Raw genomic sequence first — 20,187 nt, forward strand, 5'->3', positions numbered from 1 at the left:
AATCATATATGTTGCCGATTTAAAATGGATATCATTATTTCTAGTCATAATTACTAGCTGAAACAACCATTAAATAAATGATGCTGGAGAGTATTTAAAGCAATGATGACATTTTTTGGAATTAAAGTTGGAGAATATTAGTTTTCTCATTGCTATTTTCTATGAGAACCAATAGGATTGTAAATAATTTGTATTATTAAATTTTGGTAAATATAATAAAATTATCAAACTATATCCTATACATATATGTTTAAAAATTTTGAAATTTGATTGGAGAAAAATAAATACAAGTGTATTAAATGAAAACAATAGTTCTTTTTTTTAATGGGTAAGAGGCTTAATCCAAGATTAATTATTAAATTTATTATTATTTGTTAAGCATGAGTAGATTCAAACTCAAGACCTCTTCGATAAGAGGCTCACAATTTACCATTGTGTTGTAGGCTCTTGCCTATAAAATGTTTTTTTATAGGTAATGGGCCGAAGCCTAGATTAATTATTATTATTTGTTTAGATTAATTATTATTATGTGTTAATTCAATTAGATTCAAACCCAAGACTTCCCTGATGAGAGGCTCACATGCTACTGTTGTGTTATAGGCTCTTGCCTAAATGAAAACAATAGTTACTTGCCAAAGGCAGGAACTAATAATCATCATTGTTTTTGCTATGAGAAATTAAATTCAACATCATTTAGGTCTTACAATAACATAATTTGAATTTTTGGTTTTATTCAAAATGTTGATATAAAAAAGAATAAATAATTAAAATTAAAAGCATTTAGAAGTGTGGATTCTATCTAAGTATAAACAACAAAATGTATCATTCATTCTATTTATTAATTAATTAAAAATTAGAAAATATGTTTAAGAAAAAAATTAATTATATGATTTCTTGTTCCTTTTGGTACATTTTTCCATATCATCATATTTGACTATATAGGCTTGAATCCAAATTTATTATGTAGGTGACTTGACAAGTAGGTAGGCAAATGTGCCAAATTAAAAGTGATTTGGAATATCCATGGTGTAGTTTTGGAGGCACGATGTTAGGATTTATAGCACCCTCTCACCTCTCTAGGATGAAGTGAAATTATAAATCTTATACAAATTGTTAATGCATTGGACATTTTAAAGTAGCCACACACAAATGGAGTGGGATTCTTCCATAAGAGAAGGGTTCTAAAAAACCCAAAAGAAGACACAAACATGGCCCAATACTCCCCATGTAGAACATGTTGCTACAAAAATCTACCACATATTTGGTACCCACAAATCCATAGTCTCCACCATTATAGGAGACTTGGAAAAAGATACCACATGAGACCCATTGGAAGCACCTCTTACAAATAGAGGTGCTAAATTTTGAACAACTCCACCAAGAAAACAAAGGAAAATATAAAGTTAACATCAAAATACATGTTAGGTTGATAAGTATGCTACATCCCAACTAAAACTCTGGTGTTGGAGGCATAAAACTCCTATCTCTTAACATCCACTACTAATATACATCCCTTAGCAAGTATATACATGTTGTATTCATAGAAATAGAAGCTATCAAAAGAAAGAAGTGTGTTGAATTCAAAATAATGAAACTTAAGAAACTTATATAGTCATCACCATGAGAACTATCTAAGTAAACCCCCAAAGTTATCCATGCAACTAGGGCATCTAAACCCCTAGAAAACCATTGACGTAAAAATAGAGCCTCCACTAAGGAGGAGCCCCTCATAGATACATTTTTGCCTAAGTGAGAAAAGGTTTTTGTGGCAAAAACTCTTGGACAACTAAAAAACTACAATGGTAGAGCCATTGTAGGAGATGGAATGAGAACTATAAATCCAAGAATCCCTAGCTTCATAGTCACTTGGAGAGTAGAATATATCACCACAAATCGTATACCAATCTAGAACTAACCATAATCATTATTATCTTCCCTATCTCTATCAATTCCAAGAGGCACAATATCTCATGTTCTCTCTCCTCCTATTGTGGAAAGTGATATATTTTCTTCCAAAATTTATTAAATAATATTGATTTATGAATACTACTTGTGTACCTATTCAAATATTATACTTTAAAGATAATTAAAATAAGTCTTAATTATTCTATTTAATATATTTAATAATATCTTTCAAGTCAATTATAATAATAAAAGAAATTAACTTACAAATTTAATACATTATTAGTGCATTTAAAAATGAGAATAGGGAGTTTAATTGTGGAGCACAAAAATCATGGAACTTCTTTTTATCACATAATGGAGTGAAGGAATTGTTGAAATTTGATTGAAAAGATCATTGGAAAAGAGATTGTTAAGAGGGAGATTGTTGAAGAAGGTTATATGTTTCAATCATTGTTTTGTCATTGATGTCAAACCTGCTATTTGTTGGTAAGAAAATTGCTCAAGATTCAAGTACTATCACTTAGTTGATTGATGAGGAGGTTTTGATCAATAAGATGTAACAAAAGCACCTAGAGGAAAGGTTGAGTTATGATTATGTAATGAAGTACAAAGATTAGGTAAGACAATGATGACATGATGTATTGATGATCTATTTAAGGTTACAAAATGGTTGGCTACACTTAGAAAGTTTAGAAGAATAACTTAAATAAAGTTGGTCTACCAAGCTTGATCGACTGGATAGTAGGTGCTAAGAAAAGTTAGTACAAGCTAAGCAAAAATTCAATTGGAGCCTAGTAAAAGAAAATTCTTGTGGATGTCGAGAAAGACAGTTGATGCCGAGTAAAGTTTAGTTGATTTCAAGCATTAGTAAACTTTAGTTGATGTTGAGTGATTTCATAGTTGATGCCAAGCAACACAGTATATATTGAACATTAGAAGATTGATAATGTCAAGCTATTGCATTATGACAAAGATTATAGATTCACCAAATATAAGATGAAAAGTTTGTTTTCTTGAAATTTGTGAACTAGGAGGAAGATAAGGTTGATGAGCTAGTGGCACAAAATTTGATGTAAACCATTTTTGTGGTGAATTCAAATAGATTCTAGAATTTTTTAGAAGAGATATATGATATGGGATAGATACATTGTATCCTACCTAATCTGTCCAAACCCTAAAATGGACAATGGAAAATGAAAAGTTATCTTAATTTCCTATTTATAGGAATGTCTCTTCATGAAGCAAGGTTGTCATATGTGAGAACCCAAAGAAGAGAAGGAATTAAGGGTTTTGCTTCATCAAGTGACCCAAGAGAAGAATATGCATGGCATGCTAAGCAAGATGGCTTAAGGAGATATATGCTTGAAGGGTGAACAAGCTATTGGAATTGCAAAGTGAAAAGGCCAAGCAGAATGGAGGACTGAACAGAGATCTATAATCTACAAGAGATGTTGTATGTTGTGTCAGATCAAAGCTCTACTATTACTCTCTAACAATTGTATCAGTCTAGGGTAAATCTTTTGGATTAAGGTTGACCTAATAGTCATTAGTAAATCCTTTAACAGGGTGGCATTCCAAGTGAATGGCTTAAAGTCCTCTAAAAACTTAAAAAGGCTCACTTTTAATAAGGTGATTGAAATTCCTTAACCGGGTCACATTTAACAGTGTGTATTGTAAGCTTTAACAAGGTTGGCCTTTCATAAGGCATCACTTCAAAAGAGTGAAAAAGGAGTAGCATGTTACTGGTGGTTTTTCCCAAATTGGGTTTCCATGTGAATCATTGTGTCAAGTGTGCTAATGAATTTATTTTGTTTCATACTTTAAATTTTTGCAAATTGATTAGATAGTAACCTACAAGTTTTAAGTATTCACATATTCATTTGGATGCATGCATGAATATGAATGTTTTATGGGTTCACTAAGCTGAGAAAAGTTTTATTTGTACATTTGGACCTTGGATAATTGATTCACCCCCCTCTCAATTATTCTAAAATAATTCCAGCAGGAATAAATTTAATATTATTTCAAATTATAGAGAACTTAATCTTCCAAAATGGTTTTTGTTCTTCTCATATACACCAATGAAGTAGAAAAGCACTAATGGAAAACAGTTTCTTTAAATTCATTGAGATGTGTATATATAAAACTAGAACATGTAAAGGGGATATAGGTGATAGGTTATATGAACCATCGATCTTCTTTTCATCACAATGATTTTTAATTCTACAAATATTTGTGAACACGTTTGCTTCTCCTTTTGGATTTTTTTAGAGAACAAAAGAATAAATGCAAAGCTTGATAGAATATTGTTAGAGCTTAACATAACTTAGAGAAGTTTTATAAGGAATCCCAGAGCTAAGGGGGGTACAAAGAATTGTAACAAACTTGGTGTATATTTTTTTTCATACCACTTCGTAGAAGTGTCAAGAGTTAGCTTGTTCTTCTCTTGTCAACTTTTCTTGTACACCAATATATAGTTTATTTAGGACTTGAACACAAATAATATGGGAAAAATCAAGGAAAATAGGAGATATGAGTATTACACAAGGTTCTCATGGAGAAATACATCAAAACCCATTTAGTTCTTTGTAAAGGTACAAAAGGATTATGACAATGCAAATTAATTTTTAAATTAACTTATGTTATTTTTATTTCTTTACTTTTAGATATTTTTGATTGTATGATAACTAAGATATGAGGTGACTATTGTTGGTTCTTTTTAATCATATTTTTTTATTCATGTTCAAATCAGATATGTTTTTACTGTGACACCTATTCTCTTTGTATTCATTCTTTGCTTATTCTAAAGTCTTAACTTTAAGTGTATTTTGCATATATGATGAAAACATCACATCACATGAAATGGTAGCTCTTTTGTAGCATTTTATCAAACATTTTTTGTGCCTTTTTTATTTGTCTCTTTTATCATGCATGTTGAATAGGCAAATTGTGATGATAATATCTTGAAAAGTTGTCTAGGAGTCCATGTTCCAAGCTATCTAAAATGGAATCACATATTTTATTTCTTAATAATTGGTTTTAAATGATTCTATTTGATTTTTATTGTACTATGTGAGATCTATATATAAGTTTCATGTGATTTAGTGATTAATGAGGTATTTTCAACAAACTCATATTTTGGAATCATGACAATTCATTAGATTGCATCTCTTTAAAGCATTTTTAAATGTTACCAATTACTTTATAGTTCCTAGACATTTTACATCCACATCCACATTCTTTTGCTTCCAGTGGACTCACATGCTCTTTCTAGCATGTGTAGGAGTAGGCTATGAATTTTTTTGAATTTTTTCTTTATAATTGGTGATTGTATAAGGTTGAAAGTTTATGAAGAATTCTTAAGAAGTAATAATGTATCAATAATAATCATTATGTTTTTAATGAAATTTGAATAATTAAAACTATGGTGAAGTGACCAACACTTCTAGAAGATCTATTCATAGAATTAACTTATGTAAAATAAGGAACCTTTGTTTTTTATCATTAACAGTAATAAGAAGGTTTTGGCCCAAGTAAAAAATTAGTATATCAATAACACATTAATAGGGCTAGCAACTTTCAACACATAAGTAGCAAAAAACATTTTGCCTCTATCAAAAACAAAAATGACAAAGTTTAGAGTATCAATGGCAAAAGTAAACTCTTGCAACATAGTAATAATAAAGACGTAGTGCCTACGCTATGTAGAGCTGTAAGAGTTCTAAAACCAACTAGCCTTATCAAAAAAAATGAAAGAAACCATAAAACAAAACAACTAATTTCTTCCCAACCTCTTCGACAACAGTGTGGTGTTGGGTGATTCGACGCGCTCCCCTACCACAGGTGGTTAATTATGTGGTGTTCCATGTTCACTAACAGTCATGGCTTTTGGTGCAACGGCAAATGGGCCCTACAATTGGTATCAGAGCCTGGTTTTGGCCTGGTCATGGGTTCAAATCTCCCCGATGCCTTCCCGACCCGCGTAAGCGCCTGGTATGCGCGTCGAGGGGGAGATTGTTGGGTGATGCGACGCGCTCCCCTGCCCATAGGTGGTTAATTATGTGGTGATACGAAATTGGTTCTTGCGGCTGTATTGAGCTGTAAGGGATTACGAATTGTAATCAGGTTGTAATCACTGGATTGTAATAAGATCGGACTTGCTGTTTGGTGGACGTAGCCCAAGGATTGGGTGAACCACCTTAAATCTTGGTGCCTTGTGTTCATTTCTATGTGTTCTATTATTTTTGTTATTGGTTATATTTGCATGTAGTTTTTATTTCTGTCCGTGGTTTATCCTAACATGTGGAAGTCCACTCTTCCTTAAGGAACTATAAGATGTCATCATAGTCTTCATCTATCTTTTGCTTGTTCTCAAAGATCTTTTCATGTAGAACACAAAGTGTTACTAAATAGGCATGCATCACTTTGAAAGAAAACTTATTAGAATCTTTAATTCTCCTATTAAAGTTGTTGACCTCTCTTCTAAGCTCTTGAAGTGTTTTTTTCTTGCTTCTCATGATTAAAAAACACTTTAGGAGTTCAGAAGTAAGAAATAGCACTACAGGAGCTGAGAGAGGTTGACATCTTTAACAAGAGAATTGAAGAGTCTAATAAGTTTTCTATCCAAACGATGCATGCCTATTTGGTGATGCTATGTGTTTTGCATGAAAATATCTTTGGAACCAAGGAAAGGATAGATGAAGATTACAAAGACGTCTTCTAGATCCTTAAGGAAGAGTGGACTTCCACATTGTTGTTGAAGCAGTTGGGAAGAAAAAAAAATTATGGGTTTCTTAGTTTTTTGATAATTCTAGTTGGCTTTATAACACTTACCCTCCATGTATTCCATAGACACTATGTCTTTATTATTACTTGTTAGAGTAGGGTTGTCATTGCACCAAAAGTCCAATTTTTCAATGCCTGATACAACCACTCAACTTATAGTACACAGGGGGTAGTTAAGCCCTTTTCATGAATCCCCAAGGAAGCATTGACCAAATTTCTAACAATCCCCCACTTAGTGTTAATTGAGGGCCTGAGGATTTGAACCTATGACCAAGCTCTAATACCACTTGTTAGAGTGGGGTCATTGTTGCAACAAAAGACCAATCAGTCAATGCCCAATACAACCACTCAAATTATAGTACAAAGAAGGTGGTTAATCCCTTGGCATGAATCTTGAGGGGAGTGATTAACAAATTTCTGACAATTACTATATTGCAAGACTTTAATTTTACCATCAATACTCTAAAATTTATATATATATTTTTTTGATAGAGGAAAAATGTGTGTTGTTGTTTATGTATTGAAAGTAGCTAATGCCATTAGTTTTCTACTAATACACTAGTTTATTACTTGTGCCAGCACCCTCTTGCTACTTTTAATGATAAAAAAAACAAAGGTTTTTTATTTTACATAAATTAATTATATGAATAAATCTCCTACAAGTGTTAGTCACTTACCATAGTTTTACTTGTTCAAATCTCATAACAAAAAAGTGGTTTTTTCTTGATACATTCTTGTAATTTCCTAATTGTCATGAAAGGGGCTTTTTCTTACACTTTCTCACTCTCTTCATCAAATAAACTTGCTAACAAATTCCCTATTCTAAGTTTTAAATAAAACCTCTAGAAAAATTGATTATTACATGATAGTTACAAAGTGTAAAGAAAAACATTCAAAACCTTTCATAGCATACTCCTACATGTGCCAAAAAGAGAATGGGAGTCCATTGAAAGCAAAAGAATGTAGATGTGGATGAAAAATGTTTGGGCACTATGAACTAATTGGTAACATTTTAAAATTCCTTAAAGAGATGCAATCTAATGAAATGTCATGATTACAAAATATGAGTTCGTTCCTTGCCACCTTGCTAGAGGAATTGGAAAATAGCTCATGTTATGATAACTCTATTATGAGATTTGATTCACTGCTATAATTATTAGAGAGTAATAATGACTTGACCTGATTGTTGATGCAACTTGACAATTATTAGAGAGTAATAATTATTAGAGTAACAATGACTTGACGACTATCTATGATCCATGTCTCATTCTTGCTAATATGAGAAATAAGTGCCATCTTTATCATTTTCATCATCTTATTCATCTTTAATAGCAATGTAAACCATTTCATCATCATCACTACTATCAAAATCTTTATTCATGTAACAAGATTTCTTACCTTTGTCCTTGTTATCTATGTAGCTTTCAAAATATTTTTTTCCTTTGTACTTGTTGTACTTGTTTTCTTCTTTGCATTGTTTGTTTGGACACCTTGTAGAAATGTGACCAACTTCTTCACAAGAAAAATAGATTAGGAATATTTTACCTTTGTACTTTCCTTTGCCTTTAGGGAATCTTATTGCAAGTAGGGCTTCAATAATTTCAAGGTCATCATCAGAATCTTCTTTATCTTCACTGTCAAATTATTTGCCCTTAAATTTTCCACCTTTTTTTTAAGTGATAGTTTAGATTGAAATGCAAACTCAATACTACAAGAGTTAGGAACAAAGTTATCAAAGTTGTCTAAATCAAATGCTATCAACCTTCCCACCAGTGCATCCAAAATTATGTCATTTTTGGGATCACATCTCATTTCTTGAATAGTTGAAACTCTAATTGCATAAATAGGAAGGAGATTTTTGAGTACCTTGTTGACCACTATCACATCATTAATTTCTCCTCCTGAGACTCTGATTGCACTTACACTTGCTTTGATTCTTTCATTGTACTGTACAATGTTTTCATCTTCTCTCATCTTCATTTGATCAAATTGACCTCTTAAAATTTTTGCCTTAGCTCTCCTCACATTTTCATCTCCTCCATAGATATCCTTCAGCTTGATCCACCTTTCATGAGTAGTAGGACAATCTATGACTTCATCAAATTCAACTAATTGAGAGTAGAGGCAATGTCAATCATCATTATGCTATGATTCTTATATTTTGTAATGTGTTCCACAGACAAAGGTCCAGCATGTTCCAAATACTTATTCTCTACGTATTTCAGGTCTTTGTTCCCAATGGTTTCCAAAAGAAGCTTCATGAGTTCCTACCATATTTTGAAGTTATCTCTATTTAACTTAGGAATGTCCCTTCTGTAAGACATCTTGATCTTTAGCTTAAAGGTCCTTGAAACCTTATCTACAAGCACCAAAAACACTGATACCAATTGTTGGAAATGCAATAGAGTAATTGAGAGGGGAGGGGTGAATCAATTACCACAAAAACAAATCCAAGATCCCTTAAGATGTCAAAAAATCCTTGTTGTAACATGGTTAGCACTAAATATATTACTATCACTTGGTTAATACTAAATATATGACTGTCACTCGGTTAACACAAAATATATGCACTGTAAAATATTAGATGTGATTAAGCTTAAATTAAATTAGTTGCAAAAACATAAAGGAAATATAATGAACACATAAGACACCAAGATTTAACATGGAAACCCAATTTGGGAAAACCACTAATTGCAACTATTTATTGTTTTTCATTCTTGTGAAGTGAGCCCTATTAGGAGCTAACCTTGTTAATGGTTACAAAACACATTGTTAGGTGTGACCCTATTAGAAGATTTAATTCACCCTATTAGGAGTGGCCTTGTAGAGGTATTAAGACACTTCAATCTAGAAACACCACGTTGTTAGAGGATTTGGAAAATAGTTGTTAAGCTAACTCTATTAGGAGATTTGATTCACTACTACAATTATTAGAGACACTAGTACATTTGACCTCATTTTTCGACCAAATTTTGTTATCATCTATTAAAATGTTTTAGATTGGTTGGAATATGGAAGGAAAAATATCTTTTTTTAAAAATCCATGCCTATGTTGGTCAAAATTTTGACCAACACTAAGTGTTGGTTGAAATTTTGATCAAGACGAGCTTAACATGTTAAAATGAAAAAGGGTTTCCTATTTCATTATTATATTTCACGAAGCGCGTATAGGAGCTATACAAGCATTTGATTTGGTTTTCATGAAGCGCGGGAGCTACAAGAGCAAAGGAGTTAGAGCACGTTACACCCTTCAAGCAACTTATATTTGTTTATAAAATCTTTCACTATCTTGTTCAAAGCATGCCCAATATGCAAATCTCCATTGGCATAAGGGGGACCATTGTGACTTGAGTAAAAATATCCCTCGTGTTCTTGTTTGCAACTCTATTTAATATATGTTTCTCATCCCACTGCTTCTCTACTTTTGGTTCACGTGCTGTTGAATTGGCTTTGAGGGTGAAACTTGTCTGAGGTAAGTCAACCGTATGCTTCCATGGATACTTTTCAACTTATTCTAGTTAGGAAGAAAAAGGTAGAAGTAATTTTAGAATCAATGCATCTCCAACATCAGTTGCAATATTTATAGAGGGCTTTTTGAATATATTGAGTGTGTTTGTCCTATAAAATTACTTAACCTCCTCCAAGGAGAGCTTTATCCTTTTCTTCCTATGGTGAAGATGATGGCTTGGACTTAAGTACAATTTATTGTTTTCCACTTCCTAAGAACAAAAAATCTTCTCCATATAATTATATACTTATAGTATAGGAATATGTTTGAGACCCTTCATTCAGAAATTATTAATGGAAGTAGGCAAGTTATTGATGGAATCAAGAATAGTAGATTTCTCTCTGCCATTGCTCGCTAGTTTATGTTTATATTTCAAGTGTTGAAATTATGTATTGTAGGTGGCCAAGAATCAAATAACCCTCTTTTTATAGATGTGGAATTAGATTCCTCAAATTCTTTTAATTGTGAATTGTTACTAGATATAATCTTTTGTCTCATTTCCTTCTGTAGATTGACAAAGTTTGCCAATTTTGATGCATTTCTTGATGATACCACACTCCTGGCTATATTTTTTCTATTACAATACACAAAAATTCCAACCAAAGAGGATATATGAAATGGATTCTAGGGTGACATCCTTTCTGTACCTAAATTGCCTAATATGCTGCAAGAATGTTTTACAAACTTTTGATCTATACCAGGCTCAGAAAGAGACTGAAAACAAATTTTCTTTTGATGAAATTTAGCTATTGTTATGATGTCTAGATGTTGTGATTTTTCATCCAACACAAATCTACTACTATATTCTCTACACTTCATCTCTCAAGTGTCTTCTTTACTCACTAGTAACTAACATCTATTATTGATAAGAGAGGGTGATTCAAAAATAGAAAATATTGATTTTGTCCCTATTTGGTGTCTAAATAAAAATTTGAGGATAATAATTTGTTTCACACTTGGTATTAGTGACATCACAACAATTGCTATCATTGAATGGATGAAAAGACTGTTATTATGAATTTTAATGTGGGATAAAAACAAAAAAATGCTTGAAAAAATGATTAATGGATGGGATATATTTCAATCCACATTGATACCAATAAAATCAAAGTGAATGTTAGATACAAGGCTTAAAAATGTTGTGGTGGAAACATAAAGATTTTCATAGTTTGAAGACAAAGTGTGAATGGACTTCTACAAATGTTGAAACCATATTTATGTTTATGTATACTGGGCTTAAACTTTAAAGCTTCGAGAGCAAAAAGACAATGAAATGGAAACTGTATGCACCCAAAAATGGTCGCCTAGACTATGGGCCCCCATTATTCAATTTATCAATTTATCAAATTTTCTGAATCAATGGTTTGTAATATTTTATTAAATCAATTCAAATCAATTTCCTTGATCAAATTCGATTTATTTCATTTCTAAGATTGATCATCTTATTCCAAGTCTTATTTAATTAAAAGAAAATCTTCTCTTTTAATTAAATAAAATAAAATCCCCATTTAATTAAAAGAAAACCTCTCTTTTAATTAAACAGTTCATCCACATTTAATTAATTAAGAGAAAAACCTCTCTTTTAATCTAATTAAATATCTTCTATTTAATTAAAAAGAACTTGCTTCCTTTTAATTAAATAAAAATCCCACTTAAATATCTCTTTTGATGAAAAAAGGAAATAAAATAAATTCTTTTTATTTAATTTCTCTACACTTAAAAAAAGTGATCTAAGTGGGATTTATCTTTCCACTTTCTCCTCAACCACTCCTCTTTTCTCATTGGTGGAATTTTGTCTCACATGGATCAAGCTCTATTATCCCATATTGGTTGTGAGAAGCCTCTCACCTCCATAATTTTCTTTATAAGGGAGAGCCCTCTCCTCATGTTACAGACCCATGATTATGCTATCGTTATGCTGCAGGTTTGAAGACCAATTTTTGAAGGAGTTTGAATACAAAAGCTTTTTGTGGAGAACTTCTATTTTCTTGTCTCTTTCTCTCTTGCACCCATCATGGGCTTTTAGCTTAGATCTTGCATTTACAAATTAGATTTTGCTTTCATAGATTAGATCTTATTTTCATGCATATTTGAAGATCATGGAGACTAGCATTCTTGCTTTTCCTCTTTGAATCTCTCATCTCATGGTGTACTTGCATGGGCACAAAAATAGGTCAAACTGAGGGCCTCCATTGCAAACCCTTGCACTCTATGAGTAGAGAGCTATGGATCGATTTGTGAGGGCTCATTCTTGAGTTTTCTTACATGTAATGATTCATAGAAGTGTGACAACATTTTAGCACACAGAAACATTTCCCTTCAAAATGAATAGATGGAGAATTTTAAAAGTAGAAGGATGACATTTTTTTCTCCAACTCGAGTCTCTTCATATTTTTAGTTCTTTTTGGTCCTCAGGTTCCCAAGGTCATATACACAATGGAGAATATTGAAAGTGATGTTCTATCATTCTAGGTGAATAGATGAGTAACAAAGGAACATACAATTCCTTATTATAGTCAAATGTATAAAGATCATGACACTATCATCAAAAGGATACTTACCCTTGATCTGAAGGGAGGTTGGCTTTTTCATTCTTAAAGAGTCTGGAGTAATGATTTTCAAACTAGTAAAGGTAGGCATATCAATGAAAGTAGAAATGTGTGTTTATGGATCAATATGAAGAACACCATATGATTGTAGAATAGTGATGTAAACCCTTACAAAAAAACTATATGTAAACCTTTAAAAGTTAACTCAGACACCAAGACTGAAATGTAGAAAAATTCTTCTTAGTCACCATCTAGATACCATGCATATTGACAAATATGTCAGAACACTAGCAACACCCACTTTATGAGATGGTTTTCAAATCTTGTAATTGTAAAATTAAAATTTCCAAAATACATCATGAAATTGATATCAACATTATATGTATAGAAAGCTATGTTTGCAAAGAGACCACATTTCTTTGAGGCATTCTATAAAATAGTTCACATGCCTTGCATATGATTTGACATTTTGCATGCATCCTACACTCTGTCATCTTAATGATGGATTACAGAGAGTGATCTAAAATAATGATGCTAAAAAATACACACAATTAAATTCAAAATGAACTTGCATTACAAATGGATTGTGGAAATTTGATATTGTTAATTTTGCATGCATGTCTACTAGGACAATCACAACTTAAACATATATATAATCTCATCAAATCTATTTTGATGCATTTCTGGCAATCATGGGATGCCATGACCACACTTTGTTTGTGGATTCAATCAAAAAATTCACATGCCTTGTCTATATATGCTTCCATTTTTCAAACATGTCTACCATGACAATTGTGACTACAACATTTGACAAAAATTCTTTATGCTTGAATGCATGTCTATAGCTTATTCCAAAGCTCTTGTTTCAGCACAAGCAACAATAATGTTGGCAAAGGTTGTGTGATTTAGCTTTATACCTGCCAATTGCATTTTCTTGAATATAAACACACATGTTATATATGTGTTTAAACATATATACTTATATGTACATATCTACATATGTATATGTATGAATGCATATATATATATATATATATATATATATATATATATATATATATATATATATATATATATATATATATATATATATATATATATATATACCTTGAGATGTTTTATGCATTGTTGCCATGATAGAAACCTTCTCTCCAAATGAAAGATTTGAGCAAGACCTATCAAAAGCTAAAACAAGAAATGGGTATTATTTTTTGCAGCAAATAGATGCATTTCCAAATCGCTTGAAATTAGGGATGGATGTAGAGCTGTGTTTAAGAAAAACCTACAAAGAAGAAAGTGCAAAGCCAGAAGAAGTAGCCTTAAATCAACAATGTTGACCAAGTGAAGATTAGAAACCCAATTAGTTAGTTAGTTATATATAAAACTAAAACAAGAAATGGGTATTATTTTTTGAAGCAAATAGATGCATTGCCAAATTGCTTGAAACTGGAGATGGATGTAGAGCTGTGTTTAAGAAAAACTCGCAAAGAAGAAAGTGCAAGGCCAGAAGAAGCAGCCTTAAATCAACAATGTTGACCAAGTCAAGATTAGAAATCCAATCAATTGTATGTATGTATGTATGTATGTATATGTATATGTATATATGTATGTGTGTGTGTATGTATATATATATATATGATGCATGAGCATCCAGAGGTATAAGGGCAATCCTGTGTCACCAAAAAAAATGTACTTAGACTTAGTTTTTGTTTCATGTGTTTTCATTTATGGATACCCATTTGGGTCAAATAAAGATTCCAACTCTCATAGTTCCACTATCAATGTTCTAGGATAGAGTATTTGAACACCTTGGGATACGTGTAAATGCCAAAAAAATAGGAGTATGTAATTGAGCCATCATTTTGGTGAACTAGGAGGTGTAAATTGGCGAGATGAATGTAATTGTAATTTAGAGCATTCCAAAAAAAAAATCAGGTCAAAAGGCCCCACGGTTTGAAAGTTATCACAGTTTTTCGAGTTTTGGAGACCTCTTAAGAATGCTTCAAAGTCAGGTTAGGGGCATTAAATGACCTTAAAAAGGTTCAAAAAATGGGGTATGAGCAAATCTGGTCCATAGGGCTATAGAGAACTTCGAGAGCTTTTTGAAAATGTAAACGGTTCGTCAATCGGAGCTACGGTTCAAAAGTTATGCCTCCCGAAAGTTCGGTTACCATTTTTGGATTCTTCTAGATTTACATCAACTTCTAACGCAGCTTCTAGAGCCTTCTATTTGGTCGGTGGATGCCTACTAGCACTTTCTAGAATGTATTCCTAGTCCTTAACCCTCCGGGGTCTATTTAAGGACATTTCTAGCATTGTAAAAGGTAGTTCGGAGTGGAGTTTGAGAGGAGGTACTGAAAAGAGAAATTATCTCTAGATTTATGTTATTGTAAGCCCATAGTGCATGTTATGAAGTCTATTTTCTCTGTATTGAATGTACTAGCTTATTTTGACAGTTAATACAATTTCCCTTTTCCTGTTGTGTCCATTCTGTGTTTGCGTTGTGTCTCCATCAATATATATATGTATATATTTACAATTGTATTTATGTAGATATATATATGTTTAAATGTATATTTCCATATATGTATATATGTATGTATGTCTATATATATATATATATATATATATATATATATACAAACTATCTCCCATAAGTATATATACCTATATATGTATGCATATGCAAATTGGTAGTATAGCATCTTTAACAAGCCTACTATAATTAGAGGTATCAAATATACTCAACTGATCTATATACATATCTATGTGTATATATGTATGCATATACCCATATGCATACATATATATACATAGGTATGTATATGTGAGTTAGATAATTACTTTGACAAGTGCTAAACTTCAACAATGACAAAATCGAATGCTCTAGCTCAGTGAAAACCAAACAATGAAATAGAAAACCTTTTTTCATTTTACCTAGACCATTGCATAAAGAAGTTGACCATGAATGCATCAGCAGTGTTTCCAGGAATTGTCCATGGGGTTGTTAATTTTGCATGCATGTCTACTAGGACAATCACAACTTAAACATATATATAATCTAATCAAATCTATTTTGATGCATTTATGGCAATCATAGCATGCCATGACCACACTTTGTTCATGAATTATGTCAAGAAAATCACATGCCTTCTCTATGCTTCCACTTTTCAAACATGTCTACCATGGAAATTGTGACTACAACATCTAACAAAAATTCTTTATTCTTTAATGAATGTTTGTAGATTATTCCAAAGCTCTTGTTTTGGCACAAGAATCAATAATGTTGGCAAAGGTTGTATGATTTAGCTTTATACCTGCCAATTTCATTTTCTTGAATATAAACACACATGTTATATATGTGTTCATTTACATATATACATATATGTATACATCTACATATGTATGTATGTATGTGTTTGTATGTTGTCCAAATTGCCAAAATTTGGCCAAACTGAGAGCAAGTGTCCCTAAAGAAAGAATTTTGGTCTTAGTTTTCTAAGAGTCCCTAGGAAAAGGGGAGTAGCCTTAGGGAAGTGTAATCCACTTGAGAAGGAATGATGTGGCAGGCTAGGATAGACTAGCTAGTATATGCCTCTCATCCAACAATAGGATCTTGGTGTTTTTTCTACACCTATGTGGTCTATAGGATCTCTTTCTACTTATAAAAACCCCTAACCTTTCCTAACCTCCTCATCAGGTTGACTGATCCAAACTTGCAACATCACTCCCTTGCTCTTCTAGGAACATTATCCCTCTAAAGGTTTAATAGGTCTACTAGGGTACCACAACACTCCCTAGTCCAACCAAGGTTTCCATGATTTCCTAAGGTGATATTGGAACACTCTCAACACAATCAAACTGATGGCAATCATGGGTTAATACCCGATTTAGTGGGTTCTTCACAAAAAGGGTACTAAAAGAGCCCCAAATTGGGGCTCCACTTGGATTTTTAGAGCTTATAACTTATTACCCTTAAGGATTCAAAATATTTGGTAATAAGATTATTTTCTCCCCTAGACACCTTCTATAAGATTATTAGGGTCTTGGGCTCCAAAAGGCCATACAATAGATTTTGTAAAAATGAGGGTTTAGGAGGGTTTCGAAGGATTGCCTATTGTCCTCTTGTTTTGAACACCTTCCACAACTCACAAAAATTTATCCTCTTGCACAAAACATCTTTGCATACTCCCATTCATCCTATCCAAAGGGAAAATATTTATCTTACTCCCATTGCTCATGAGAACAAATTATTTGTTGCTTGCTCCTAACCAAGCATCACCTAGCTCGCTTAGGGCTTTGTCAAATGATCACCTGCACTTTCTTGCTGGGCCCTTGTTTGCATAATGTTACAAGTTAGGTATTTTAGTCTTAGAATAAAAAGGACCAAGATTTTCCCATTGTGGAAACAAGAATTACAACTCATTTTCCATTTGCATACCTCAAAACTAGGAATTTACAAACAAAACTTGAAAGTTGGAAACAAAACACTAATGCACTGAAACTAAACTAATCTAATGCCAATACAATGAAAAAATATATGTAAAAAATATCTCAATCCATAATTATGACAACCATATTGCAAATTGCTTCCAAATAAGACAAAAACTAGTATTTTCTAATGCAAAATCATGCACAGTTTGTTGTAACATCACTATGTCATACAAGGAAATAATTACCAACCCTTGGTTAATTTTCCACAGCCCTTAAATAGGCTCCCCCTTTGTGTATGGGTTGAGTTAGGGAATTTTTAGCCACTTAAAAAAGTTAACTTTCTTTCTAACAAAAGTTGCTAGCAATTTGGCAATTCTTTTTTTTCTTTCTTGCTTTTTTTGGAACTCCTTCACCAAGACCATTGTTGGGTCTTCCCAAGGAATTCTTGGGCTTCAAAATTCCACCAATATACCATTTCAATATTTTAGGAACACCCTATGCACTTAAAAAGAAAAAAATCACAAAATGACAATACATTGCTAGTCACCTAGACCAAGAGCCTAAACTAGAGCAAAACACACCAAATGTGTTAGAAACTCTTATTCTATCTACATACTTCTTAGAATAAGTTCATCACACCAAAATTTGATATGGTTGGAGCCTTGAAAGGGTGCTCCTACACCAAGGAAGAAGTCACCTTTGGAAAAAGTTGGAAGATCAATATTTGGCCTTGCAATGGGTTTGAGTGCCACTTGAGGTCTAGGAACCAAGGGGGTATATAAGGCTATAGACTCTGCATCAGATTGGGTTCTTAATCACTAATCTTTCTATGATTTATTATGGAATTTGATGGTGGAACAGACTATATGTTATCTTAGAAAAATTCTAATATCAAATGGTTATACAATTTTTTGGGGTAGTGTGAACCAACCCTGTTCTAGATTCTGTCATTATGTAATCTGCACCAACAACAATAGGGCATTCCCTATTTTCTAAGGGATGGATATAACTACAATTTTGAAGATCTGAACCACAAAATGTTCCCAACACATTAAGCTCAACTCCCCACTTCAATTTTAGAGTACTAACTAAATTTACTACAACAATAATATGTTCGTTGCTTTCAAAAATAGGCTTTTTGACACCTTCTATAGTAGTATCTATAGATGATTTTGTTCTTACCTAGATCACTACATAAAGAAGTTGACCATTGACTACAATAGTAGCATTTCTATGAATTATTTATGGGGTTGTATTCCAGATAGCCAAACCCAAACTAGGTAGAAGTCCTTTGAGAAAATTAGGAGTTGAGTTTTCTATGTTAACCACTTTGAAAACAACATAAACATTCTTAATATGTGTCCCTCTGGATACTCTAGCTCAACCTCAGCCAAAGTCATGCCAGATGAGGGACTTTAATGAACTAGTTTTTGGCCTCTATAAATATGGCTCTAAAAAAGCATTTTCCCAAATACTTCAATCTGTGCAGCTTCATACTCTGGAGCAAGTGTTAGATAGGGATTGTCCCACTCTCCCCATATTACGTATCTTCTAAATGATTTCCTTTGATTATCAACAGTTTTCTTGGCAAATTGAGAAGCTTTATTTCTTAGTTTCAATGGTGTGAGCTCTTTCCTTACCTCTTGGTCTATGGACTACAGAACTTTGAGCTCAAGCAACTTATATCAATTTTACCTTGAGATATTTTATGCACTACTGCCATGACGGAAACCTTATCTCCAAATGAAGAATTGCCTAGTCCATAGCCCACAAAAAAGATGAAGATCATCTGTCTCTGGTGAAATTTAATCACTATTAATCACTGGTACAAGTTAATCTCTAATATGTGTGTGTGTGTGTGTGTGTGTGTGTGTGTGTGTGTGTGTGTGTGTGTGTGTGTGTGTGTGTGTGTACAATTGTATTTATCTAGAGACCATAGTATTGATCACATTTTAATCTTGTTAAAGATTTTTCTAGTAGACAATGTCTCACTCCAATTTAATGCATTGTCTCAAGGAGATATTAATCACCTAGTACAATTCTGAAAGTGCTCTGCTCATTACAAATGGCATACCTTATTTTTTGATAACGTTTAACTTTTAGTCTTGTTAAAGGATTTTTGGCAGACTATGTTTCACTCCAATTTAATGCATTGTCTCAACGTGATATCAATCAATATCAAATAATGCATGGTAATTATGAATTACACTAGTCTATATGGGATTGATGCTTAATTAGGAAGGGCATACTTTAGTGTTGATCACATTTTAGTATTGTTAAGGTTTTACAATAGACTATTTGATTCACATTTAATGCATTGCCTTATGGAGATCTGAATCAAGGTGAAATTATGCATGGAAACAATGAATTATACTAGTCCATTGGGGATTGATACATAATTCATCTCTTGCAAGCCCAGTATGAGTTACAAATTTGCATGGGAATTAAAGGTGTTCTATCATTTTGAGATGTTGGACCTTAGTATAATACATCAATTTCAACTTGAGAAAAATGTTTCTTTGGCTATTTTCCTTTTCTGAGAGGGTTTCTTGTAGGTGTTGGTGGTTTTTTGGTAAATGCATAGTAAGCAAGGGTATCAAAGATAAGAGAAAGGATACAAAGTACAATGGCTCACTATCAAATAACTGTAGGGAAAATCATTCATTGTGAGGAAGATATTGCATTGGGTTTGTTAGGAAAGCATTGGGTGGTAGGGGTCTTAAGTTAGAAAATAGACCAAAAGGATCTCTAAGTGAGGATAAAACAAAAAAGTAATTCTTTCCTTGCCTCTTGGTCTATGGACTACAGAACTTTGAGCTCAAGTAGCTTATATCAATTTTACCTTGAGATATTTTATGCACTGTTTCCATGACAAAAACCTTCTCTCCGAATCAAGAATTGCCCAGCCCATAGCCCACAGCAAAGATGAAGACTATCGGTCTATGGTGCAAGTTAAATCTCTAATATATATATATATGTATGTATGTATGTATGTATGTATGTATG

The 20,187-nt window shown here is 32.5% G+C and overlaps 1 pseudogene; it reads right to left on the minus strand.

Annotated features, from left to right (window-relative positions):
• The window catches only part of LOC149568378 (isoleucine--tRNA ligase, chloroplastic/mitochondrial pseudogene), a 29,295-nt pseudogene extending 9,203 nt beyond the window's left edge, over nucleotides 1–20,092 (minus strand).
• Between the last annotated feature and the right edge of the window lie 95 nt (nucleotides 20,093–20,187).

The sequence above is a fragment of the Cupressus sempervirens genome, chromosome 3, assembly GCF_028749045.1.
Source record: "Cupressus sempervirens isolate cs-2001-9-10 chromosome 3, ASM2874904v1, whole genome shotgun sequence".
NCBI lineage: Eukaryota > Viridiplantae > Streptophyta > Pinopsida > Cupressales > Cupressaceae > Cupressus > Cupressus sempervirens.